Genomic DNA, 23780 nt, shown 5'->3' on the forward strand with positions numbered 1-23780 from the left:
CACCAAGAGGAAGGTGAAAGAACAAGGAAAGTGGTTAAATGATGATGATAAGTTGTTGACAGGGGCAAATGTGTGTAAACATGGTGAAATTGAAGATAAAGATAGAATAAGGATGATGGGTCATGGGAAGACCAGTTCAAGCATGTGTATAGGGGCAGCCTATACTAATCTGAATATATTACTATGTTTTTTGGTACTAAGTTTGTTTATGTTGTAGGTATATCCTATTGTGGTGTAGATTTCTAGCATGGTGGAGTTGACAAGGTTGTGTCAAAGCCCAATAATCGTAGGGCTATGTTATGGCCTTTCCTTTCTAATGATTTCATCTTTAGATTTTAAGCACGAGAAGAAGAGAAGGTGTAGGCAGAAGGTACAAGATCTACACTTCCAAAAGGTGTATGAAAACAGGTGCGAACAACATGAATTAAGGATGGAGAAGAATGGAATAGAAGAAAGTACAGTTGTAAAGCATCCAAGAAGACAAGTTGCAAGGTACAATTGGAAAGTTTATTTTTCAGAGCATTCCAAGAGGACTTGGAATAGTTTCAAAGTCGGGGAGTATGATGCAAGGGCATCCGACAATTGGAAAATTTTGAAGCTTCTAGATTATAAATGATTATTACTCATTGTGTATGGCTTAAGTAAGCCATTTTTGTGTTTTAAATGATGTGATAAGGTTAGTGTTATTATTTTATTTTATGTGTTTCAAACTACTTCTAATTGGTCATTGAGAACTGTTAGAAGCATTCCTAGGTTAGTGAGTCAGTTATGGGGAGTTAAGATACAATGGTTATAATAATTAGTTGTCGGGTTTTTGCAAAATTTTATATATGACATATTTTGTAACTGGATAGAGGGTTGGAGATGGAGTCTCGATGAATGAGATCGAATGATGTAAAGAGGAATTGAGAAATGAAGAAGAGGGATTAAATTCTATATTCATATGTTCTATTCTTCATTTCTGCATTCGTGATTTTCTGTTTTCATTAATTCTTGAATGAAAGAAGTTTAATGTTTCTTGAATCGGGTTTTTGAAGAATGTCTAATGTTCATGGAATCGATGGTTTGAAAAAAAAAAAGAATAATATGCAAGACAGAGTTATCTTCGATGCAGATTTTAAAAGAGAACAAATAGTTGCCGATGTGGTTGTTGCTTGAAATAAGATAGGAGATACCATATTTATAAGTTTGATTGGGCTTAATTCACTCTACTGTTGTGCGCTCCACATCAAATTGGTATCAGAGCACAGTAAAAGATCTCGTTTAGGGTGAAGATCTGAGATTTTGAAGACTAGGAGTCCTTTGTTAATGCTTGGAGTTGAATCATCCTTTAGGAGTGTTCCAAAGTGGTGATTCCAAGTCGGATAGATCTTGGATTAAAGGTGGTTTCTGAGGTTATTGTTTGAAGAAGGTTGATAGTAGGTCATCATGGCAGGGAATAAAGATGAAAAGTACATTCAAAGGTCATCCATATTCAGGACACAATGCAAATGCAAGGGTAAGATATGCAAGGTTGTTGTTTCTAGTGGTACTCTCACTAATCATGTTTCAGATGAAATGATTTCTAAGTTGAATATTGAAAAGATAGTACATGGTACACCTTATAGAGTGTATAGGAATGAATGATGATCAGTGGGTTGATGTCAAGGAACAAGCATATATTTCTTTCAACATCGGTTAATATGTTGATACTATCCTATGTGATGTTATGCTTTTGGGTGATTGTCATGTAATTTTGGGTAGAGTGTGGCAAAGGGATGTTATATCCTTGTATGATGGCAGCAAGAATAATTATGTTATTAATAAGAATGGAAAAGTGTTTGTTATGAGTTCATTGCAGGATGATAAGGTTACATGGGGAATGTCAAGGACATGGTTGATGGGAAGAAGAGAGTTCCTAAGGTGTAAGGAACATGAAGGCAAAGAGAAAATGTTGAAGATGAGTGATGGTGTTTTGGAGCAAGTAGCCATCAAGGTATGTGGTCCATCTAAGGGACAAAAGGAAAGGTTGCAGCAGATCCATTGCAAGGACATGAATGAATATCATGGTAGAGAGGTTCAAATATGCAAAATAGAGGTAAAGAATGAATTTGTTGATAAAGACAAAGAGGAAGAAGCAAAGTTTGATAAAGAAGAAATGATATTGGTAGGTACTATTCTATGTCCATTGAAGATTGGGCAAATTTTTTTCACAAGGACAGCCATGAAGGAGAATGGGAAGATAGACACCAAGAGTAAGGTGAAAGAACAAGGAAAGTGGCTAAATGATGATGATAAGTTGTTGACAGGGGCAGAGGTGTGTAAACATGGTGAAACTAAAGATAAAGACAACATAAGGATGATGCGTCATGTGACGACCAGTTCAAGCATGTGTATAGGGGCAGCCTATACTAGTCTGAATATATTACTATGTTTTTTGGTACTAAGTTTGTTTGTGTTGCAGGTATATCCTACTGTGGTGTAGATTTCTAGCATGGTGGAGTTGACAAGGTTGTCTCAAAGCCCAATAATGGCAGGCCTATGTTATGGCCTTTCCTTTCTAATGATTTGGTCTTTAGATTTTAAGCACAATAAGAAGAGAAGAAGGTGTAGGCAGAAGGTACAGGGTTTACACTTCCAAAATGTGTATGAAAACAGGTGCAGACAGCATGAATTAAGCATGGAGAAGCATGGAATAGAAGAAAGTACAGTTGTAAAGCATCCAAGAAGACAAGATGCAAGGTACAATTGGTAAGTTTTTTTTTCAGAGCATTCCAAGAGGACTTGGAATAGTTTCAAAGTCGGGGAGTATGATATAGGGGCATCCGACAATTGGAAAATTTTGAAGCTTGTAGATTATAAATGATTATTACTCATTGTGTATGGCTTAAGTAAGCCATTTTTTTGTTTTAAATGATGTGATAAGGTTAGTGTTATTATTTTATTTTATATGTTTCAAACTACTTCTAATTGGTCATTGAGAACCGTTAGACGCATTCCTAGGTTAGTGAGTCAGTTATGGGGAGTTAAGATACAATGGTTATAATAATTAGTTGTCGGGTTTTTGCAAACTTTTATATATGACATATTTTGTAACTGGATGGGGGGTTGGAGATGGAGTCTCGATGAATGAGACCGAATGATGTAAAGAGGAATTGAGAAATGAAGAAGAGGGATTAAATTCTATATTCATATGTTCTATTCTTCATTTCTGCATTCGTGATTTTCTGTTTTCATTAATTCTTGAATGAAAGAAGTTTAATGTTTCTTGAATTGGGTTTTTGAAGAATGTTTAATGTTCATGGAATTGATGGTTTGAAAAAAAAAAAAGAATAATATGCAAAACAAAGTTATCTTCGATGCAGATTTTAAAAGAGAACAAATAGTTGCTGATGTGGTTGTTGCTTGAAATAAGATAGGAGATAACATATTTATAAGTTTGATTGGGCTTAATTCACTCTACTGCTGTGCGCTCCGCATCACATGGAAAAACTTTTGAAAGAAAAAATCTCATACTTCAAAAGCAACCCAATATATTTTTCAACAATCAATAATAGATTAAAATGAACTTGGGAAGTAACCTTCTCTTGGAGAATCACCAGCTAGAGATCTAGAGGTAACAAGAAATCTATAAGAACCTTACACGCCCTCCATCTGCCACACCTAATATATAAGAAATACAATAAAAAAACTATCAAATGATATTAAAAAATCATGTACTAAAACCACCCCAAAAGAGACAGATGCTGATCAATCCATAGAGATCTTACTCCTACTCCTCTCCAAAATGTTGTAATTTTAAAAAAAAATTTATCGACCAGCTTTAAGTATGGAAGTAGACAATTTAAGAATAACAAATGATACTATGCCTGAGGTATAAAATGTGTAAGTGAGACCGTCTTTGTCACCCATGTAACCAGGAACCAGATTATTAAAAAATAGTTGTTATAGTTTATTTAAGGGAAACCAATTATCGTTGGAATCATTCGATTTTGGTTGGAAAGATCAATACCTTTCAAGGAGTATAAAACGCAAAAGGCCAGAATTGAATATTTTCCTTGAATGTTGGGCATGATATGTAACATACGGTAAAGTATTTTGGTGCACTTCACCAACTCCACTACGTCCATTAAACTTACCTGATTACGACTGTTCCAATGTTGAAAACTTGTTGTCAAGCAATCGTTATTGCAATTATAACCAATGATCAATTATTCTCTCCGAAATGGGTTACAATTTCATATTCCTTACCAGCAATTAAGAAACACATTGAATATGATTCATTCTCACTCTTTATAAATGTTAAGAAAGTTTTCACCTTGTTTATCTACAATAAAGAATTCTTGATCTCATTTCATTATCATGTAAATATAGAGTGTGGAGTCAAATATTCAAAATTGATTATGGGATAATCATAAGTTGATCATATATACATTCTATTTTTTCATCCAATTTTTGAGTTCAAAAAAAATTAATTATATCAATAAGATTAAAAAAATATGCTGTGATTCTATATATATATAATTACTTTTTAGAGTAAGTAAATGCATTTTCTATAATAAATTTAAAATATAGCTAAAGTAACATTTTAAATAATTTCAATTTCTTTATTCTTTATGGTAGTATACTCATAATTGACAATCTTAAAACGTTTCCAATTTGTCCATCGTTGTGTTGTTTGAAATAATGAGGAGCAAACCATCTGCCACCTCCTCATTCACTGTCCTTATGTGAAAAATGTATCATTAGGGATTCTACACATGCTTGGGTGTTCCTGGATATTCAATTATAACCACCAACAATTGTTTTTTAACTCGAACTGCCCATTTGATCACCCTCTCTTAAGAACCATATAGAATACCATACCTCTACAAGTATGTTTGCAAGCACTTATGGAAGGAGAGGAATAATTGTATCTTTAAAGGAAAAGGCTCTCCCCTTTGTTCACTCTGCACCTTTTGGAAAAATCCTTCATTCCCTCCTTCTAGATGTGATCAAGTTATGGCAGATAATTGGGGCCTTCTCTAATTGGTCTCCAAGTTTGATAATTCTAAAACTATTGCTAAATAGAGTGTTAAATTGAAACCCCCTCCAACTTCTTGGTTCAAACTTAACTTCGATGGTTCGAATTGGGTAGGAGTTGTGGTTCTTGGTGGAATCATAAGAGATGATCAAGGTAGATTAGTGATGACATATTTAGGTAGTTGTGGAGCAAATATCAGTAATGTTGCTAAATCCATGGGCTTTTTTCGGGTGGTTAAAATTTCTATTTCAATGGGATTATTTCAGTTGGTGGTGGAAGGTGACTTGCAACTCATCATTGAGGTAGTTGGAGGCCATAGAAAGATTAGTTGGAAAGTCTGTAAATTATTGATTATATTAAGACTTGAATTGCCAGGTTATAGGATGTTGTCATTCAACATATTTACTGTGAAGGGAATTAGGTGGAAGATGCTCTTGCCACATATAAACATGATACCTTGGATTTGTGATGCAGGAGAAACTTGGGTGTAAGAGAAATCTTGCATCACACAAAACCGCTTTAGCAATCCATTTTACTGCCAAGGCTATGCCCTTAATTCTTAGATATTTTAATCCAAGTCCTCTATTGTCTTTACTCTTGGTGCACTAGTCCCACATGACAACATGAGACTTAGCTATTCCTTTTCGGCCAACTTTGACACTAAAATAGATACTTTTGAAAAAATCTTCACTGTCAAATGCATATTAGTACAAAACCATAAAGAATTTGAAGATGATGTAAACTACTAATTTGTATCATTTTTTGTCTAGTTTCTAGCTCAGCTTTTTAATTTTTATTCTAAAGTGATTGAATTGCATTTTTTTTTCTCCTTTGAGAAGTGGTATATATTAAAAATAGATATTTTTAAAGAGAGATGATGGTTTTGATCAACATATTTTTTCAAAAAACCATGATAATGAAAAAATTCTTTCAAGGTTAGAATGGTAACATCAATACCTAGGCACTTTAGTTGATTCGATTCGATTTTCTTAAAAAATGTAGATTCTATTCAATGACAAAGTGACGTTACAAATAAATTAGAAACAGACTAATTTTGATCAATATAATTTTTTTTGTATAAATAGAAATGACCTTTTTCTTGTTTTTCTAGAAAGGTAACACACCTACCTTTGTAGAACATATTTTTCAATTTTTTTTCTCATTTTCTATTTTTGTTGAAGCTTCAAACTCAGTCTTGTGAGATGGCCAAACAACATTGATGCAGAGTATCTTCAAAAACCCTTCAAGAACCTCCAAATAAGTCATGAAGTTCCATCATAAATATAATTTATTCAATATTCTATAGGCATCAATACATTTTTCTCATGACAATCATCCATCAAATCACCATTATAAAATAACAAATCAATCTTGAAGACATAGTTTTCAATTCTGCCATTCTAGATAGGCCTTCATACAGAGATTCATAACTTTTTAACTAAATCTTATTTCTTTAATCCAACCATCCACATTAGGCGCAATTAGGTTTTCAACAACATATCCAAAATAAAGAAACATTGAATGATAGAATCCGAAGTGGTGGTCTCTACACCGAGACCCACGTTCTGTGACTCCGTTGAAGATGGTTTAAAATTAGTTTTCACTAAAATGGTTATAACTTATACAAAACTTAACAAAAATGTACCAAATCAATTTTATCAGAAATATGATTCATTCCTCTTTCCAGAAATATAAGTTTCATCCCTTTAAACAATAGTTAAATATTTGTACACATTGTTTCAACATGAATGTAATTTGAAAATCTGTAAAAACTGTCATCTATAGAATGCTCATAACATTCTCAAATCTACATGAAATAAACTCAAACTAAAAGAAATGAAAGAATTATTTATATATATACTATACTATATCAATAATACATCATTTCTAGGTTGTACATGGATGTACATAGCCTGAAAACAACAAGATAACTAGAAAGCCAATCAAAATAACAAGTTAGAACCACTCTAAATTTGTTCCAAATGTAACTATTTCCTTGCATTATTCTTTGGTTTGACCTTAAAATTAATTTTATAGTTTCTTGCCCATTTGAGACCTTAAAAGTACTACTGATGACCTTTGGACTTAAGTTTACAACTTTAATGTAATTTTACATTGTTGCATTTTTCACAAATCTTTACCTTCTTGACAACTTTTGAGACTTTTGATAAATGTGATGCCATGAGTTCTCATAAACATTAAAGACATATTGAAATGACCTTTTAGTAACCTTTTAAATGGTTATTATCCTTTCAAGGTTCATTTTACAACTTTTAATGTATATTAATCCAATTGGGACCTTAATGACAACATTACATTTTTGTTACAACTTTTATTTTCAATTGGATACCATAGAATGACATTGAAAAATATATGACTAAAAATAAATCATTAAAATATTTCTTATGATCTCTTGTAATTATATGATGGTTAATGAAACATATATGCAGGATTTATATGCCCTATTGCAAAGTAGCCATCTCAGCACACGTGGGAGGAATGCTTACCATTGTGATTGAATCAGGTTTCTTTCCTGCTATTTTCATTTTATGAAAGAGATTTAGAGTGTCATTATTATGTCCATTCTAGGCATAGCCCACAATGATCACATTCCATGAAACCACATTTTTTCTAACATTCTTTGAAATACGAGGTTTGCCTTTTCTATATTCTTGCACTTTGCATACACACTTACAAAAGTGATTTCCAAAAAATAAATTTAGCTCAACATTATTTTTGAGTATGTACTAATGAATTTCCTTTCCATATTTCAAACATACTAAATTAGCACATGCTGCTAGTACACTAGCAATGGTAAACAAAGTAGGTTCCAATTTAGACAATTGTATTTGATTGAGAACCCTCATAGATAAATCACAACTACCCTCTTGTACATATCCTGCAATCATTGCATATAAGGAGACCACACTTCTTTTAGGTATTCTTTCAAAGAACATCCCTACATCGGCAAGACACTAGCATTTAACATACATGTCCACAATTGACTTTACTTTACATAGATATAATACTATCACGTTATTGGTAGAAAAGTTTTACTAAGCATATTGTGATCACATTATAGTATGATAATTTACTCCTACTAAGCATAACCAGATCACATTTGTTAAAAACAATTGTGATTGTGTTTAGGCTTGGTAATATGCATATCAAACTACCAAAAGGCTTGGGTTAATGTTCTCCCTCAATTTTTGTTGCTTTAAACAATTTTTCATCTTTTAAGATCAATTCTCATCTTTGGCTTCATTAGGTTTACAAATGATGAAGTGGGTATCTCTAAAATTACCACCGTAATCTCACACATTTTAAATCTTTCTAACCATATAATTTAAAAAAAAATTAGACAAGATTAGCATTGTGAAGTTAAATTTTCTATATTAGTGTCAAGTGATAGTCCTCTTAGATAGATGTCTACTATTTTTCAAATAAATTTTGATCTAATTAACCAAATGGAAAAAAAATAAATAATAATATTATTATTCTACAATTTATTCAGCACACTATAAAAAAGTGTTGATTTAAGATTATTTTGATTCAAGCTAATTATGCCCAATGCACAAAGAGGTATAATAATTTTAGCACAGGGTCGCTTCAAAAAATAAAAATAAAAAATACTCATGAAAAATTTATGAAAAAGCACACAACTTATATATCTCACTCTTACCTATCATCCTACTAAAGGATTTTTAAAAATACTAAATATATTATTTGTTTGTTGGATCGCACAAAAATAACTATGTTATATTTTTTAGCCAAAAATAGGAATAGTTTTTTGTGTGCACAAGGTTTCACCCTCTTAATCTTATATATATTTTAAAAATATTAGTAGATTAGAAACTATATTCAAAGTGCTATATTATTTGTGTATAACACATTCTCTCATTTTGAGTGAATGAGACTCAAATGACTCTTCGAAGATTCTAGGTTTACCTATTTTCATAAAAAAAAGTGTCCACTTATAACCCCCCTTTTTGCACACCATCTTGGTGCACTTGCCCATGTATTATATTTTTCCAAATGGATTTTTCATGAAATTACAATCTTAGAGACTCATAATTTATCCTTGAGAATTTCGTATTCTTTGATAGAATTATTTATGGGAAATCATAGATAGAAGTTGGCTTCCACATTTTATTCATTACCTTAATGCTAATTGAAATTGTACGTTCATATTTTACTTGTATAATACAGAATGCATTTGATTTTCTAATCAATGCATTTATTAAATTGTATAGTGATATATTTAGGGATGATATTTCCTTTAAATTGTGAAAATGAGAGAATGTATGGAACACAAAAATTGTAGCATTGTTAATCTAGTTTCTAATCTACTAATATTTATATAAAAAAAAAAAGATTAAGCTACATTCTCTAATTTTGACTCAAACTTTGGGAGCTCAATCACTTCATCTAAATTTACATCCTCAAATGATGTAACTTCATCACTCTTGGGTGTGCTAGAACTTGGCCTTGATATTTGTAGAGGTGTAACCTATGTACTTGACCATTGAAGAGTGTGACTACTAAGAGAAGATGTAGAGATTGGTATTGTGACTAGGGTCTGTATAGAAATCTATTCCTCAGGCTTAATAGTCAAGTCCAACTCTCCAGTCCTGTCATCTTCCTTTTGTACTTCACCCTTAGATGGTGGATTAGGTTCAGGACTTGCTTCCTAACCTCTGTGTACTTCAGTTCCATCATTTTCAATAGTTACCACTACTGATAAATATGAAATTTGTAGGTTTGGCATTGATGTATCTACATGTTGTGCTTTTGCCTCTTTCATTTGAAATACTACTAATATAGGCATCACAGATGGTGTCTGTTGTGTAGGCTTTTGCAATTCTTATTTTAAACTTTGATTTTGTGAAAGATCCTATGATTCCTTGTCTTTTACCTCTATGTTGGATGGGGGCAGATTTGATGTGTCTTGTGATTTGTCCCTTGCAAATACAAGTTCTGCCTTTTGAAATTCATCAACTATCACCAATATAGGGTTTGTGCATAGCATTGCTGCATTGGTAGAGTCCTGTAGAATTTTATTTAAATCATCCTTAGTCAAAGGATTCACATTCCGGAGTGTAATTATCAAAAATATCCTTGATAATAACAACTGAGTCTTGTTGACTGTCTATGGCTACATGTGGAGGACTAGCACTCGACACTTGTACATTCTGTACATCCCACTACTCATCTTTAGCTATGGACTCCTCTATTGTTTCTTTAGTACCTACCAAATCATTTTCCTTGACTATAATCTCATCTTTTTCTTTCTCACCTTCCTCATTCTTCTTAGGTTCTTGCATTTCTTGCCCACCTTTCTCTATGATTATTGTTGTGGATAACCCATAGATTGATTTCCAAATTAATATGATTTTGGTTACCACATCTTCAATATTCTTCTTCAAGATATGAAAGGATCTATATTTGGGAGAAAATTTACTTTTGTGTTTTTCCATAGCTTTGACAATCATATTTTTATCTAATTCAGGCACCACTTGGGCTAGTGTGGTTTCCCTTATTTGTCTCTCTGTTTGCAAGTTGAATTGCCATTTCCGCTCAACTTGGTCATTTAGAATTTTAGGTGGTGAGCTGGAAATTTCTAGAGTGGTCTTGAATGTAACCATCATGTCATATATGGCTTCCTCAACTTTATTTTTATCAAATTGTCCTAATTTATCAAAATATATATTTGTGTGAAATCAGATAAATCTACATTTGTAATAATGTTTTCACTTAAATTATTAATATCAGAAGATGGATTATGGCTTACCACCTTGTATTGACTCAAGTCATCTGACTCTTTCTTCTCCTCATCTGAATCCTTTTGAGGTATATACTTCTTCCTCAATTTATCATATTTCTTCTTAGCAGGCTTACTCAGCTCTGTTGTGTCAATAACTCTCTTACCTTCAGGATTTGTTACGTTAGTGGCCTGAACAATGGTTGCCCTTGTGCTTGACCTAGTTAGAGGCACAACTAGATTCTATTGTGGCTTCTTCGTAGGCTTAAAAATTATCTCTATTTTTTTCTCCTTTGCTTTCCTCATCTTCACCTTTTCTTTTGGTGCTTATTCAACTTCTTCTCCCTTAGCACCTTCTTCATCTTCACCTAGGCCTTGTGTTATTTCTAGTGGGGCTTGAACTTGCTCTTCTTTTTCTTCATCATCATCATCATCATCTTCTTCTTCTTCTTCTTCCTCCTCCTCCTCCTCCTCGTCCTCCTTCACCAAATCTCTCTTTCATCTTTTTAACCATTTTGTTCTTCTTCCTAAGAATTGTAGCTATCTTTAAATCAATTATAATTCTAGATTTGGCTTCGTCATAGTTTCCAAATGAGGTTGCACTCTTGTCAATTATATCTTCTAGTAATAAGGTTTTTATTGCTGTAGAGGCTTCATCCACATTGATCTCATATGGCAAGGGCTTCAACCCTCTAACCTTGGGTATTGCCTCTTGCACATATGTGTGGTCTTCGTCCACTAGGAAACAAACATCATTGTATTATTTCTCCACTAAGGATACATGAATTCTCAATCTCTACTTGGAAAGGTCATAGGAATGGTTTCTCTTTACTATCTTGTAACCTAAATCTACATTCATACATGAAACTCTATTTATTTGGCTAGACTGAAAGGACTTGTGAGGAATCACTCTCACTACAAAGATAACTAGGATCTAAAATAGTATCAATAGTCATCCCTCTTTTATTCCACACAACACCTACACTATTTTCAATTGTTTCATTTGCATTACTTCTCATACTTTTATGTCTATCTAAGGGAGGGTACCCTAATACTTTGTGTACAATCCTCTTTGTAATCTTAATTGGCCCACCTTCCAACCAAATATAATTATCATGTATGCGGCTCAAAAAAATTCAAATCCATTTGACTTTGAATATTTGAGGAAAATCTAGTGCAATTCTTAGGAACATGTACATATTCTTGATAGTAGTGATAATTGTACCTTGTGTTGTAATCCTAATCATAGGAGTTTCCATTTTGGTGTACTCTTGTTTACTTGTTTGATGTCCACTTAGTCTTAGATCTGCATTCATATACTTTATGTTTATACTTTTGACAATTTTAGTAGTATCCATCAAATCTTTGAGTACTCATGGTCATGTAATTACATTCTTTTGCCTATTGTCCTTGTTTATTGTAGTTGTAGCAATATCCTCTGTATTTTTGCTTGGTGTTTTGGTTGCCCATTTTACTCCTACAAACATTTGTTGTATGACCCAATTTTCCACAATTATGAAAAGTATGGTTGTAGTTCTTACCTTTGTTATTCATTTGGTTACCACTTTTAGATGATTCTCCTTTCTCAATACTAGTGTATCCCAATCCAACAATATCATTATTAGGTCTTGGTGATTCCATCAATTTTTCAAAGTGTTTGATGGCTTTACCTAGTTTGTTGAATCTTTGAATGAATTCCTTCTATGCTCTTAGTTCTTTTTTTAGTAGATAATTTTGTGACTTTAATGTTGTGATCTCAATGTCCTTTCCATTCAATTCATGGTTCACAAGAATCAATTGATTCATTGTATCCAATTGCATGTTGGAAATCTTTTGCACATCTGATGTCTTCTCTTCAAGTTTGTTAGTTAGTATTCTTTTTTCTTCTTCAATCATGACTTTATCTTCCTCAAATTTCTTTTTCTTTTAGTCACTTCACATAGCAATACAAATTGGACTTCTTGTTCTATTTTGATATTTTTGACCTTTTCAGTTAGGACATTTTTCTTTTCCATCAGATTTGCAACTGATGTATCAAATTCACTTGAGTTTCCATCTTCAAACAATCTAGTAGTGTCTTCTTCTTGGTATTGAGTGTCATTTTGATAAATAGGTAGTTCATGTCTTCTCTTCAATAAATGCTGCAATTCATCTCTTGATTCCTTGAGTTGATCTAGGGCAAGATGCATCTCAATCTTCTAGTTCTCAATAGTCTTTCCTAACTTGTAGACTTCTATTTTCAAGATTTTACCTCCAAAGCTATAAAACTTTCTCCTCTAGAGAACAAAGCTCTAATACCAATTGTTGGAAATAACAATGGGAAAGTAAGTTCTAAGGGGGGTGGGGGGTGGGTGAATCAACACTTAAAAATCTTTACCTCTAAAACGTATCACCAACATCCATTTCATAACTTAACATGTAAACTAAAATAACTTAACATGCATCACATCCATAGCATAAAGTAAATAACACATAAAAAAGTAAATTTGTTACCTAGAAACCCTCCAATGAGAAGGTAAAACTAGGGTGGGAATGATACCCACAAATCTTCGTGCTGCTATAATTATAAAGTTTTGTTTATTATGGCTACAATATGTTTGATCATAGTCTATGATCTATCCTATGAGGGATCTACCATGTTAAAGGCTTACAAAGACTATTAGGTCTCACCTTGTTAAAGGATTTCAAACACTCGATTAGAAGTTTTCCTTGTTAGAGGAATTAAACTTACAATAAAGAAAGCACTAAACTAAGAGATTTACAAAAGTCTATTAGGACTACTCAAGTAAGAGATTTTATTTGTATCACCTCTAGAATGATTCAACACCATGATCCTTTGGTTAGCACCTTTCTACTTGATGTCATATCTTCTCCTTATTGATTAAACCTTGATCCTTCTAATCATATATGTGTCATCTATCCTTTCACTTCTATACTTTGTTCTTCTCAATCTGATTCTTCAATGCGTAGCTATGTCATAGCTATCTTAGCAACCATGAATGATGTCTTCACACTTAGCATTTTTCTTCTTGTATAGACATTCACTCTCTCGTTCTCCCTATCACTCTCTCATTAATTTTTTAGGGTTTTCCTTCTTTTTATAAACAATGTTGGTGATGGATTAGGTTAGAATCAATGGCTGTGGTTGATTCATATTGCTGCCTAAAACTTTCCTTTTTCTAATTGGTTACATGTACTACATAGGGATTCACAATATATCTCCATACTTATCTTTCATAATCAAAAAATATGATTATGTCAGCCCAAAATTATTTTACATAGGAGTTTGTGAAACAAACAACTATACCAAAAACTATTCACTTGAGAACTAAAGAGTCTAATGCTTGACCTTCACCATGCTCCTAATGTTGTAACTCAACTTCTGAATAGCTCAACACTCTCTATTTACTTGGCACCTGAATCACTTAGGAAGTATAGAATTCTTGACACATGAGTGACTTGGCACACACTATTCATATTGCTCAACATGTATTCGCTGACAACTTATGCTTGATCATGTTTTGATCATTCGGTTTGCACTGATTGCTTGACTCGCTCTGATCACTTGACATACATTATGTGCTCGACTTGCACTATTCTTCTACAAGATTGTGACTAAGTGTTTTTTTACTGCCTTCTCAAAACCAATTTGAGATTAACAACTATAGATAGTGATACCATATCATCAAATCTAAATTACCTTTCTAAGGGAAGAGAAAAAGTCTCAAAATAGAAATATTAGATGACGTAAAAACATTATACAAAATGCATGTTCTAGAATCTCTTAAAAAGTACATTTTTCTTTGGAGTTCTCATTTTTACTTTATAAAATTATTGTGTCATAATTTATATGCATTTCATTCATATTTGAGAATTCCATTTTTAGGCTTGAATTTGGATTATGTATACACAATCATGATGATTGTATTTACATGTGACCTCACTTACTTGATATTTTGTTCAAAAAAAAAGAAAAGAATAAATCATGATCATGAAATCCTATAGGCTTGTTAATTTGGACATCATAGCAATAAAAAATATTATGCTATGACATCAAGATTTTTCCTCGCTATCTAATTGTATATTTTTTTATCAAAACCTTTAAAATATATGCATTATTATTTTGGCATCATTTTTATCCACACATACAAATATAGAATGGATTATATTTCTCCATTCTATACTTATTTTCATGCACATGCAATAAATAGAAATTTTATATTTAATTACTTTTGTCATAATAAATAGAGGACCATACTTTTTATTTTATTTCTTAGGACGTGTTCATTTTGAAAATTAGCAAAAGAAAAACTCATACATAAAAAGAAGGAAAGATGTTCATTGACTTTTTATAAAAATAAATATTTTATAAGAAAATAATTTAGAGGGACCTTGTTTAATAATAAGCTATATTTTTCTTTTAAATTTTTTTTTTTAATCTAGATTTTGCCTATTTTACCCTTCCATTTAAAATAAAAGCTAATAGTTTAGGAATTAGATTCCAAGCACTACTATTTTTTTTACATTATATAGATTAAAAAATTTAGTGTAGATATATTGAATTACTCATTAAAGTGTGCTTTTTATATTTTGTTAAATGAATTAATGCTACGAGATATTATTTTTTGGGAATAGTTCCTTAGGCCATCTTTTATAAGAAACTTAATTTTATTGTCATTTATTGATTTATTTTAGAATATTCAAAACAAGAAACTTCTACCTTATGTCATATGTCAAGATTAAGTTGGGTCATCAATGACCATTTTCTCATGAATGGATTAACACTTGAGATCTTGTGCATGGGCTTTGACTATTATAAAACAAGTATTAAGTTTGTTCATTAATCAACTAAGTCTTTGGATCTCATTCAATCTCAAGAGGATAAACCACAAAAAGGGTGAAATTTATGCAACAAACTAAATTGTCTTAGTTTATGAATATTTAGGATATAAGCCTCAAGCCTTTAATTCTTTTTTCTTTCTTTCGTGTTTTGTTTACCATGTGTTGAACCTAGGTGAAAGGATTTCTTATCTAAGTTCTCACTGTTGTAAAAAAATGGAGATCTTTAGGAAATTTTTCTAAACTTTGTCATAGCTCCAAAGTGCATTGACTTATACTTGTAGACTTCTTCCCTTTCACCCTAAACATAAGAAAATATTAGATTTTTTCAATTTCAAAATTTTCCTTGAAGGTTAACTTACATTTTTCTTTAAGGATTTCTAGATTTTTGTGGTTTTAGGTCTTCGATAAAAAATAATATTTTGTCCTTAATCAAAAACATATATTGTTAAGATTAGGTGATTTTCTATGAGTTGTTATTCTTTTGTAACACTCAAATCCTAGATATCCTATTGTCTTTAACAATGAGAAGATTTTTTTGGAGGAAAGAAGGTTGAAGTGCAAGAAAAAGAGGACAATTTATAGATGGTACCCAAGGGGAGCTAGATGGCCTCTAAGGATTTTATTCCTTTTAGCCTTTGAATCATGCCTCGTTCCTTAATCAGATAAGGGAGCTCAATGAAGAGTGGAAGTGGGTCCCTCTTCCAACCAAGTACCTATGTTGGGTGACCTTGCTTTTGGGTCTTCTAGTTCTTTGTGTGTATTGCTAGTCTAGTGATTTGGTCTCTATTTTTTAGTTTTATCATTATTTCTGGTCTTCAGCCCACTCCTCTTGGTTATTTAGCTATTTGACTTCATTGCTAGTAAATTTCTTTCTTGCCATCTCTTAGACTTGATGCTATTTTAACTATTGGATTTGGGCCCTCTCTCGCGCTTGAATTAATCAAAAAAATGATAAGATTTATAAGAAATTATCCATTAATGAGAAATTTCACATGGTTAACTTTGTGTTCTTTCAAATTTATAGGGAAATTGAAAAGGGTCTTTGGAGTTTCATATGATTTCCATGACCATTTTGTTCACTAGGGAAACAATCCATGCAACAAGAACAAAATTTTACTTAGTAACCAAACCCATGGTTAGCTACTCTTAAAATTAGAACAAATGAGCATTAAGATAGCCATACACACTTCTCTTCCACTCTTCAATAAAAAGGTTAGAGTTTTGTCTACACAATGTGAGATTGTTTCTGATAATCTTTGTGCAGAAATTTTATTCTAAGCTGATGTTGTTCTAAGAACTTTTATATTTCCACCATCTATGTAGGAAGTAACCATTTTTCTACTTAGTCAAAATAGTTTAGATTCTTATGTAACATTATGGCATCCATGATTGAGTTGTCTCTTGAACTAATGCCTATTGTTGAGATGATATACCCCTCCCTCATGTACTATAAGTTACATCTAATCAATTTATAATTATGAGGACCAATTTAGTTGATAATAAATAGTGTTAATTCTACATAAAATCATCCACATAAAATAATAGCTATACACTTACAAATTTGAGTTGGAAAACTCGGTCATTGACTAATGGAAGAAGTGCATGAAAAGTACAAGATCACCTATTTCATCCTACTCGTTCTTGAAAGAATTAAAAACAGTGGCTCCATTTCTGTCGAAGTAAAACCGACAAGCAATCAAATGTATTTGTATGTAAGTTGGTAAACATTTATACTTCCTTCTCAGGTTAAAGATGTGGTGCTCAGTGTTTATGAACTAATTAAAAGGATACCATCCAGAGATAATAAAATATGAATTGTTTAAGAGAGACCAATTATGAGAGGAATCATTCAATGTTGTATAAAAAGAAGCAAGCAGGCCAATGAGTACCATCCAAAGAGTTTAAAAAGCGAAAGGCAAGAATCACACATTATCTGTAGATTCTGTGCCTGCTCTGCAACGTATGGGAATGCATTTTTGTGCAGTTCACCGACTCCACTATGCCCATTATTTTTTAAACAACTGGATGATGCCTGCTTTTATGTTAACAAACTTGTGGGTCATTCTTGAAAGCATCGTTATTGCAATCACAGCCAATTATACACCATTCTCTACATAATGGTTTGCGAAATCATCCTCTCTTCCAATCAAACTAAAACGTATCAGATACGCCTTGCATGTTTGCACTCCAAGAAGAAAGTTTCTGTATTTAGTTCTACAATTGGGTCTTCAGTTTGTATCATGGCTACTTGATAATCAGAACATGGTTGACTCTTCAGAGGAAACCCAGTTTTCAGATTTCAATTTGTTCTATCCATGAGATGAGATGATTAATTGAAATCTGTAAATCTGGGTTCTCTCATAAGAGCCATAATATATAGGCTCTAGTTATATCTTTTATGGCTCGTTATTAGGGTTTTAATTTAGTTATAGACATCTTTCTATAAAGTTAAGGCGTGTCTGTTTGCTATATCTCTTACTGATCTTTTCTGTGATGTGCTTAGTAAATTCATTTTTAGAGTAAAAGGCTGTGCTTTATTTTCTCCCTCAACTTTTATCATAAAAATCACAGGTATGAGATCTCTTCCTTGTATTTTCCACTATCTTCTTCTTAATCGCGGTGATCATTATAATCTGTTTCTTCTTGAATATTCTTCATTATTATTTCTAGTAACCAGTTCTGAGATTTCATGTGAGTGGTAGCCATTGAATTATGTAGATGACAATCCATATTCAAATGCACCCCCCTTACATTTAACGTCTTTCACAAGCATTCAATGTGTAATAATCTTCTTCTCTTTTCTTCATTATTACTAATAACGACAAGTTATGAGAATTCCCACATGAGTGATGCTAGTTGGTTAAACACAGCAGTAAAGAAATCAGATGAGAAACCCAAATATGAGCTTTGATGAACACATGCCCATAAATGTTGTATATATAGTTGTTGAGAGTTAGAATGTAATGCTTTGAGATGGTTTCAAGCTCACTAGAAAATTTTACACGAAACTGGTTTTGTCTCACCACAAATCTTGCTTACAATAGTTTTAAGTGTTGGCAATATGGCTAAGTAGGACTAAGTGCGCAAGTCTATTCAAGCGTGTGGAAGCTTGAAGGCTAATTGGAGAAGTCTTGTAAAATGTAAAGCTATAAAAGAAAGATTGTATTATGTGAAGTAAAATAAAATAAAATGATATATATGATATGCGAAGTAAGATGTGAACTATATGATGTGAATTTTGATGGTAAGATATTTTTGTATCTATCTCTTTTGTGTAAAGAAACTATATTGTATATTTTTCATGTTTGAGTAGTGGGTTCATCTTGCATGCATCTTGTAATTGTATATACCAACTCCTAACAAGGTTGAAGCAACTCGTAATAGGGTTGAGGCTTTGAGTAGGGTCTAGTCCTCTAACAAGGACATAGACAGTATATGTACTTAACAGACTCCTAATAGGGTCAACATCCTTAACATGATACTTTTGTTTAGTAGGTCATTTTGTGGGTACCATCCACACTAGGGTTTTCTCTTGGCTAGGGTTTCTCTAGTTAACAAAATATGGTATCTCTTTTGTGTATGGTTATTATTAGTGTTCAACATTGTTAGCTTACTTTCATATGCATGTTATAAAGTAATTAATAATACTCAATTTTAGGCAAAAGTTTGTACAATACTAATTCATCCCCCTTCTCAATATTATATGTTTCCAACACTAAGATCACCATAAACTTTGCACTAAGTTGGTTTTGGATTAAAATATTGAGTTTTTAACATTATTTACTTCTAGATACTGACCATAGAATTTTACTTTTAATGTCTAGAAATTCTTAGCATAAACATTGTATTATCAAACTGATGGAGGATGTAAAAATTGAAAGCATTTTGACATAGATATTTTTAATTTTTAATTTTTAAAAAAAAAGTTGAATTCATTGTTGTCTATTTGAAGTTATTTGTTTGGCTTGTTTGTTTTTTGGGTTCATTATTTGACTTATTGTTGTCCCTAAAAGGATTTAGGGATCTTTATGAAGACATTTTTAATAATAAATATGAAATAGAATTTTGATTATGACTTGATCAAATATATTACAAATATGATGGGCTTTCTAGATATACGGTTTGTTGGATTATACATCTATCTTAGACAAGTTATTTTTAAGATGACTTCTTTTATATATGCAAATTTTTATTGGGATACCATTTATTTCAATTTTTTATTATTATGTACATTGGTTATTGTAAGGAGCATGTTGTGATTGACTCATATGGCTCAAAGAAATGTGATGTTTCACATAATAAAAACTATGCATTTCAAATGGTTTTAAAGTAGAATTAGATTTTTATTTTCTAGATTAGATGTTTGAATATTACATTTTTCATACTACATGAAACTTTTGGTTTTGCAACCTCATTTTGCAAATGGATTGCAAATATCATGCCACATAGATCTTATTGTAGGTATTAAGAGGAAAATCAATAAAATTATATTTGTAATTAATAGACCCATTGAGTACAGAGGATGATTGAAATTATTTCTAAGAGGTGACTATTAGTATAACCATTTTTTAATAAGAAAGATGCCGAAGCCATTGATTAAAATAGTAAAAAATTACAACCCAGCTTGAGAGGCATGAAGAGGATAGAGTTAGATGGAAGTCATATAGTCTTGTCTGTCACTTGAAACATACAAAAGAGAGATACAATATTTGAATCCAAAGTTTCTTCCCACATTTTACTACCTATTCAAATTCCTTTCATCTAGTTTAGTCATGAAATAACACAAGAAAAACACCAAACAGCTCTTGGTCTACTTTAGTAATCTATTAGTTCATAATATAATAAAATCTTAAATTTGGAATGTGTCAATTTTTTAGAACCATATAGCTTAAAAGGAGATAGGAGGACTAAGAACCATCATTAATGGATAAAAAGAACTCTAGGTACAAAAAATAGAGATGAACATAAGAATTATTAAAGCCCAGATGAAAAGTCAACTAGTAGACATAAAAGAAAGGGGATGGAGGATCTTCCTTCTCTAAGATCCCTTCATCCTCTACCGCTGAAGTATCCAAATGTCATTACCAAAATAAAATATTTTTTTAGCAAGATCAAACTCGCATTAATACCATACTCATAAGAAACTTTATCCCTTTAATGATGTCATATCTTCATTACTACATAAAGATTATCTACCTTAGCTTATTGAAAGATCAATTCCTTGATTAGCTAACTCATATGCCCTATTGTTCCCTCAACAATATATGTGGTTGGCTAAAGTTTATCAAAATAATTACAAAGTACTTGGGACTTGGATAATCAAGCATCCAATCTCTAGTTAGTGAGGGAACCTTTCTTGATGGCATTGATTATTATGGATGAATCACCTTCTATTTCTAGTTTCATAAGTCCCAATTGCTTACAAAGATCCAAACCCTAAACTAAAGTTAAAATATTTGCCCAATTTTTGGCAGCATCTACAATCTCTTTCACTATAAATGTAATCTCTATCAAAATTCATCATTATGAATGTTGCATCACATACCGGCCTTACTAGGGTTCCCCATAGATTCTCCATCATACATTATTTTCTCATTATGTTACTTTGAAGGCCCCCCTTCACTTGGAAGGGGGGGATTTTCAATCCTATCCACCTACCATACATCTTTTCATCCCAATGAGAAATGCTTGCTCCTTTTGGGATCATAGACATTAATTGATAATTTGTTAATTCAATGATTGAGGCTTCAATTTTATCGACAAGATGACCAACCTCCATCTTCTTTCCTTGAAATCCAAAGGTTCTTGTAAATGCTATCTAGTTTTGGCAAGGGTCAGGTTGAAAGAAAACTTATGATGGAGTTAGATAAGGCAAAACTCCACCCTAACTTAGAACACAACTACTAGCAATAGTAGTTTGAGAAAGGAAAACTAAGAAAAAGGTGATTTGTCAATTGTAATTCTATTTCACATAGGGGCATCTACTAGGACCCTGGTAGCCCATTCTCCTAAACCTATCTACTGTTAAGGCTCTATTATGGAGAATAATCTAGATGAACACTCTTTCCTTGGGAAGGAAGAATTTACTCCTTCATAGATTAGTAGGAAGAGGACTCTTAGATAACCCTAGAGAGGATTCTAGATCCTTATTATCCATCCTAGAATAATAAACTCCTCTCTTGCAACCATCCCAAGTAAGGGAGTCTTTACCTCTGTGAAACAAAAGCTTTCTAGAATACAACATATTATTCAGAAAGTCCTTCTTACTTAAGGGGAATGTCCTCCCCTTGTTACCACATAATCCCTAAATATATAACCCCACTTGGACTCTAAAAGATCCATTAAATGAAGGAGAGAATTAAATTTGTCTAAGGATTTGTAACCACCCCAAGAGTCATGGAAAAAGTGCCCCCTCTCTATTCCTTAAATCTCAAGTTAACTTATTCTAGATTATACATCTACATTTAAGAAAGGAATTCCTAATTCTTGAGTCTTTAGGGTGATTAGCTTCTTGACACAAGGAGGGTGACAAGAACTAGGACCAAAGGCACATCCAGCAATATAAACCACCTTGCAGAGTAAACACAATGGAAGAAAATACACAAAGAGAACAATACCACACACACACACACACACACACACACACACACAGAGAGAGAGAGAGAGAGAGAGAGAGAGAGAGAGAGAGAGAGAGAGAGAGAGAGAGAGAGAGAGAGTTTTATTGATTCATCAAATAATCAACATACATGCCCAATTGTAAGGCCTTCTAGGTAACAACTATATACAAAATCCTTTCAAGATCCAAGATCTAGCTTCAAATTCACATGTCTAGACACATATGCATCAAACTTTTGAAACTCCCTCAGTTTTGCCCTAACTCTAAGCCTAAACACCCTATTTATACTTGCCAAAACAACTTACAAAAGATTCTAGAACATTACACAACATAAAGGCCAACCTTAAAATGGTCTACACACATCCCAAGGCAAGATAGTATCATTAAATTCATGATCAAAATTAAACACAAGAGTTGGCTCCCACTAAGAACCAAAACGCAGACAACTCGGCTAAAGTAGGAACCAAAAACCTTGATGCTCAACATCAACAGGTTCACTCAGCACATGAAGAAATAGTCAGCCAATACTAGATAACTTGGCACACTCTATAGAGCGAAATGCGATAACACACTAACCGGAGGGTTAACATGATGTGGGATAACTAGAACTCGATTGATACTAGAAAATTATTGATACTCGACAATTGTTGCAACTTGGCAATGACTACAACTCAACAACAACTGGCAAAATGAACACAAATGATTAGGATAACATGTCAACCCAGTATCCTCCTACATCAGACAGCCAAGATAGAAAGAAATGATTCTCCTGAATCATTGAGATATCACAACCTGAGATGAATCCAAATCAGATTGAGAAATCTATATAGCATCTTCAACTATTATGTTCTTCCACTTCACTACATATTCATAGTAGTCTTTTTCTCTTGTGATTTTACCAATGCTTTGATCCAATATCTATTTAAACTCTTGAATTTGCTTCTTAGGATAATCATTTGATATATCAACTTCATCATCCAACTCATGATACTTATATAGACTAGGAATATTGAATATAGGAGATATATCCATGCCATCAAGTAACTCAACTTCATAAGCATTTCTACTATCAAATCTTCTTCATCTTCAGCTTACTGTATGTTCCAAATGGAAATCTTCCTTTTTTCAAATGAACCATCACCTTATCACTAACTTCAAAAACATGGTGCCTTCTAGACTCATCAGCATTCTCCTTGTAATTTTGATTACTATGTTCAAAATTCAACTTCACTTCCTTATGCAAAGAATCCATAAAATTAGAAAATTCTTCTCTTGAAACACTTCTCTTCTCTTCACCAACAAGATTCCTTAAATCTGATAATTCTCTAGGTTGCATTCTAGTAACAATCCCAAAAGGTGTTTTCCTTGTACTTCTATTTATACAATTATTATATGCAAACCGAGATTATGCTAATACCATCTCCCAATTATGTGGTTCATCTCCAACTAAGCATCTCAAAAAATTACCCAAGCTTCTATTAACAACCTCTATTTGTCCATCAGTCTGAGGATGGAATGTAGAAGTAAACTTCAATTTAGTACCCATCTTCTTCCACATA

At 32.4% G+C, this 23780-nt stretch overlaps 1 pseudogene; it reads left to right on the plus strand.

The window, feature by feature from the left end:
• The first annotated feature begins 2659 nt into the window (after positions 1–2659).
• LOC149568621 (glutamate--tRNA ligase, cytoplasmic-like) overlaps positions 2660–23780 on the plus strand; it is an 86156-nt pseudogene continuing 65035 nt past the window's right edge.

The sequence above is a fragment of the Cupressus sempervirens genome, chromosome 3 (genome assembly GCF_028749045.1).
Source record: "Cupressus sempervirens isolate cs-2001-9-10 chromosome 3, ASM2874904v1, whole genome shotgun sequence".
Taxonomy (NCBI): domain Eukaryota; kingdom Viridiplantae; phylum Streptophyta; class Pinopsida; order Cupressales; family Cupressaceae; genus Cupressus; species Cupressus sempervirens.